Source organism: Anabrus simplex, chromosome 1 (assembly GCF_040414725.1).
Source record: "Anabrus simplex isolate iqAnaSimp1 chromosome 1, ASM4041472v1, whole genome shotgun sequence".
NCBI lineage: Eukaryota > Metazoa > Arthropoda > Insecta > Orthoptera > Tettigoniidae > Anabrus > Anabrus simplex.
The window spans coordinates 1,216,120,060-1,216,126,059 of NC_090265.1; positions in this window are offsets into that span (position 1 = coordinate 1,216,120,060).

Consider the following 6,000-nt stretch of genomic DNA (forward strand, 5'->3'; position numbering starts at 1 on the left):
CCTCTAACGTTAACTTGAAAACAGCCTTGGTTATTGTTTAAAATATATAACAATGGATATTTTAAAATGCAACCTACTGTTATTTCCATTCATAAACATCTCTACCACATTATTGTGAATTATTCTACTATTAATAAATTTAGATTATCTGCTTCAGTTTATTACTCTCATCACAATTGCTCCATTGTAAATATTTCAAATTTTTACCTTGTATACCTGACGAGATTTAAACGAAGCAGCTTTACAGTTCTATGCTGAGAAATGTGACTTTAGCTGGGAGGAATGGGAGACAATAGTGCTGTATTGGTGTCCTGGAACTATTCTCCAGTCCAGGAGCATTCGTCTATTGCAAACCACAGCCAGGCCTTTCAAAGCAGACTCCAATCAATGAGTGAGGCCATGTGTAGCCGAGTGAATGACAGAAACCCCGTGCTCCCTGAACACCATTCAACAAGGAGAATCTGAGACATTCATCCAGTCAGAAGACCAATTCGTGAGTGTTTAACTATACAAAAGAAAGCACTGAAAAGTGATGAACGATCCCCTTCATCAACTTCTCATTGGTGGCAATCAATTATGTATGCTCCTATGCTGAAACTAGAGGTGAAATATAATCATTTGGAAGAAATCCTAAGATCTGGTTCGTAAACATACCTCAATACTACGAAGGAACCTTAGGAAATCAATTTCGATATAGGAAATGGAAAATTGGAATGCGTGGACCAATTCTGTTACACAATAGATGTACAATAGGGCAAAACGAATCATTATCTCAATTTAGGGGTATATCCCAGGTGGTCGATTCCCTATCAGTTGTTTACATACCGAGAAAGTTGGCCGTGCGAATTGATCTACCAGTGGGAAAGAATTGCGTATTTTCTCAGCAGTGAGGTGAAGAGCATGTGCTGAAAATGAAATGGCGTATGGCTTTTAGTGCAGCTAATATTGCCTAAATGCCCTACTCTCACAAATATTTCATCACATTTAATTTTCACTACAACTAAAAGAACATGATCATTTATACCATCGATCACTTCAGATTCCCTGCAGATCTTATCGAGTTTTATCAGCAGCGCGATATAATATATTTCTCTCTAGTTGGTTCCATCATTTTCGTACTCATATGTCCTTCCCAGATTCAATCATTTACCTTTGTTGTTCATGTTTTCTGTAATTTGCATTACCTTCCTAGTTAACATTTTATTAACTGAGATCACCCGCTGCCGTACGTTCGAAAAAAAACGGAGGGTCGTCAAACTTCTCCCGTACTGTCTCTTCGAAAACCTTACGAATCTAATTACCTTGCTACTGCTGAGATACCTGTCGGCCCAGCAAACACGAGAGGCACTGATACCATGCATAAGAGCTAGCTCAGCTGTACGCCAAACACTGCAGGTGACTCTCCAGGTGTCACAACCGAGTTAACACGGGCTCCGAGAGAGCGATATATGCCTCCGCACTCCGTGCACAATGATGTTGATGATTTTGTCATTAAATCAATTTTATGAATGAACACAAAAATTAACATACTGGACAATAACAGAAACTTACATACATAGTCTAACTCGTTGATTAATTATTTTATCTCGAGCTTTTGCATGTTTGAAAACAACCGATTTTCTCTTCCGCTAGTAAACTCGAAGTTACTTTCGAACGCCCAGTCTAAACAAGGCTTTGGTCTTATAAACTGGATACGCGTCTTATCTGAAATGCGCAAACAAGCAGAGAACAGTGTCTAGAATTTGCTCAACTCCGTCAATTATATCCTCTAATGATCAAAAGAAGCTGCATGGAAAGTAGCTGTTCGCTCCTTTTACACAATGTTCACTCGACCGATAACCTCTTCTTTGAGGTGCTTTGGAGACCTATTTTAAATGCCAACAAATACTTCAGAGGGAAGTGATGCGGACAGTTATCAACTCTGAATAAGTAATCAAGAACAAAGCATGTATTTTCCTATATTAGTAGTTTATTCATTCTTTTCATATTTATATATGTTCACTCCTTGGCTAAATAGTCTTCGTGCTGACCTTCACCCCGAATGGCCTCGAATTTGATTACCGGCCAGATAAAGGATTTCAACTTTGTATAGTTAATCCGTCTGGTTTGAAGAATTTCTGCTTGTCTCAATACATATATTCATCTACACACGACTCAACACGCTAGAAAGCACGACAGAACCATGCAATAGTGAATTCGTCACACCACATAGGATTGACGTTAGGAAAGCCATCGCGCGCAGCTGTGAGCTTCAGCTTGGGAGATAGTACAGTAAGTTTTAACCCCACTGTCGGTAGCCCTGGAGATAGTTTTCAGTGGTTTCCCATTCACACACCAGGCAAATGCTAGGGCTGTACCTTATTTAAGGCCACGGCCGCTTCCTCCCTACTCCTAGCCCTTTCCTATCCCATCGTCGCCATAAAACCTATCTATGTCAGTGCCACATAAAGTAAATAGTAAAAAGGACAGCCATCTGGCCGTAAAGCTGAGCCGATTTTACGTAAAGCGCCCATCCTAAAAATTGGGGAAATTCCAGGTAGAAGAAAATGTTCATATACTTGTTAACTGTCTATGTTTATTTAATTGTACCATATCATTCTCAATGGCATCCAAATTTTCCTAATTTCCTCATTGCATGATGGTATTCATCACACCGAAATACACATTTCAAGTTGTCCACTCTACATATATGCTGTTCGTTACTTTACCTCAGACAGCGCCTAGATAAATTTGGTTTATGGGTAGGTGCTTGACCACAGAATGCCGTATTGCTCCATTCACGCGTAGATATAATGAGTACAGAACAACTCATGGGTGAATATTTCGGGCGAATCACTTTTAATGAAGCTATGTGGTCCCTGTCTGTCATTCAGTATGTCTTCTCTATTTGTGAATTTATTGTGCCGTCATGTATTAAGTTCAGAATCACATCAACAACATTCTACAAAACAAACTTGCGATGAGTTAAAATAATCTTGACATTTCACACCGGAAAGTGTTACCCGTAATGGCATCTGGGCGTCTGGGCTGTTTTTGAAGTTTACCTGAACAGCAGTGACTTTCGTTGACGATTCTTTTTTTGCTAGTGGCTTTACGTCGCACCGACACAGATAGGTCTTATGGCGTCGATGGGATAGGAAAGGCTTAGGAATGGGAAGGAAGCGGCCGTGCCCTTAATTAAGGTACAACCCCAGCATTTGCCTGGTGTGAAAATGGGAAACCACGGAAAACCATCTTCAAGAGTGCTGACAGTGGGATTCGAATCCACTATCTCTCGGATGCAAGCTCACAGCTGCGCGCTCCTAACCGCTTGGCCAACTCGCCCGGTGACTTTGATTAAAACGTGTACAATATTTGGTGACCTTCAATGTCGAAGGTATTTTTTTTACGTCACGCTGAGTCAAACAGGTTTTATGACCATAATGGCATGGCGCACGACTAGGACTGTGGAGGAAGCGACCGTGGCCTTAATTAAGATACAGCCCCAGAATTCGCCTGGTGTGAAAGTGGTAAACGGGCTTGATGGCCATAATGTTAGGCCCCTTTGAACAACAACTATCATCACCATCGTCGTCATAATCATCATCAAAGTGGAAAACAACAAAAAGGACTTCATTGCTGCCGTTGGAGGGGTTGAAACCATTATCTCCTGAACTCCAGCTTAAAGCTGAATGGTCAGAATTGCGCAGCCAACTGAAACGCTAATTTTCGTATTAGTGACGTAATCTGTGACAGATTTATGTTCACTTACACTCCCTACTGTTCTACAGTGTTAATCTGTGGACCTTAAGGCTTGAAGAAGTTATTGTTTGATGGCTGGACTTCAGAACAGTTAGAAATTTAAACAGCTGTCCTCGCTGTTTTGTTGCACTAACCATGGTAAGAAAATACTAAAGATGCTGATATCAGATAAGCTGGTCACTCTCTACACTGACGTTATGTTTTCACACATTGACGCTCATCGTCATACGGCAGGACTTGTAGATACCTACACACACACACAATGTGAAGGACTAATGACCAAATTCCTTGCATACTCTAAAATAAGGGCCAAAAGTGGCAGTTTAAAAATATTAGTCATGAAGTCACTTTAATGTCTTGTGAGCAATAATAGTGAAAAAACAGTGTATGTCTTACGATAAGGATGTGATATAGAAACAATTTAACTGTTTGACTATCCATTGAAATCCAGTTGCTATTCGTGAATTGGTACGGAATTCATCCCCTAACATTTCCCATATATTTCGTTGGATAAAGCTTTCAATTATCTGACCCGGCCAACTACAGTATAATTATAAAATAAATATCTGGAATAGTATCACAATTAGTGTATAACATTTAAAGGGGATGTCAATCTGAAATGTAGAAAACTTCGTAATTTTTACATTTTTGTCCGACATGAAAATTTAAACTTCGCCTATAGTATATCATGATTTAAGAGACTCCTTTTAGAAATAAGCCTGTGGCATTTATAAAGGTGTAGCATTATATTATGTCTTTTTCCCTTGGTTCTGTTGAAGCCTCTTCATTTAAAAATTTAACTGATACGAAAAGCTTTCTTTGGTTTCGACGTATTGAAGAGAGGATGCTTCTTTACGTCGGCAGTATTGTCATAAAAACAAAAGAGCGTTGAATCCAGTATTTATTTAGAAATTCTGTGATTCATTGGATGAATGCACAAATAATTATTTTCATCTTATCTTCTAACATTTCACATTTTCCTTATATTGTACACGTCCCCTGACGAACTACTGAACGGATAACATTCGAAGTTTCATCTCCTTCTTAAAATCATACAAATTAATCACTGAAATAAAATCATGGTAGAATCACTTTCATTGTCTGAATCAGAGATAATTACGTAATATTTGTTCCCTTCACAAATTGCTTTAAGTAAAAGAAAATCATCAATCTCCATAAAAACAACCTTAAAATCACAGAATAAGTTAAAGCAACCTACCTGGAAAGAGTATTTATTTTGGGTATTCAAATTCTCACCATCATGGCTCGTTTATGATGTTACAATGGATACGTTTTACATGCATTATTTAGATTATGGCTTTTTTCTCTAAACATCATGCTTCAGTTTTCATCAGTAACACATTAACTGAACTGTGTTTTTATGATGAAGGTGACAGCTGAACTGCGTCATAATTTGGATCCACCACCTATATCACCTTATGAAAAGCCTGTAGCTGAACTGAGTTTGTTAAGTTCAAAGATATGGAGTTATTTCTGCAGCACGTTGGCTATGAAATGAAATGTCGTATGGCTTTTAGCGCCGGGATATCTCAGGAAGGGTTCGGCTCGCCAGGTGCAAGTCTTTCTATTTGACACCCGTAGGTGACCTGTGCGTCGTGATGAGGATGAAATGATGATGAAGACAACACATACACCCAGCCCCCGTGCCACTGGAATAGACCAATTAAGGTTAAAATCCCCGACCCGGCCGGGAATCGAACCCGGGACCCTCTGAACCGAAGGCCAGTAAGCTGACCGTTCAGCCAACGAGTCGGACACGTTGGCTATGATGTCATATGACTGGAAGAGAGTTTGTTATGACCTTAGGCACAGTAGGCGAGTTCCACGAAAAGGTTTACAGGACTGTAGTATACCATGAAACGAGTTCTCAGGGTATTTGTGAACTGTGCAGATATGTACGTGATAGCTACCATGCATTGACATAATGACAACCACAATAATCGCTATCCAAATTACTCAGTGAATGAACATTTTAAATATTTATGTTTCAGTTTTAACATTTCGAAGTTATGCATAACCGTGTGACAGCAATCAATATATTATTAAATCAGCAATATTATTCATACCATAAGAATTATAATGAACTTACGATGGATACTAAAAATATCTCTACCCATTTAGAAGTTCTTGCTAAGGAAGGTTCAGCACTACAGGGTCACAAATTTGGTAATTTTAAAATTAGCATGATTGGGCATTCCATCTCCATTTAAAACCGTGAAATAAATTCAGTAGTATAAT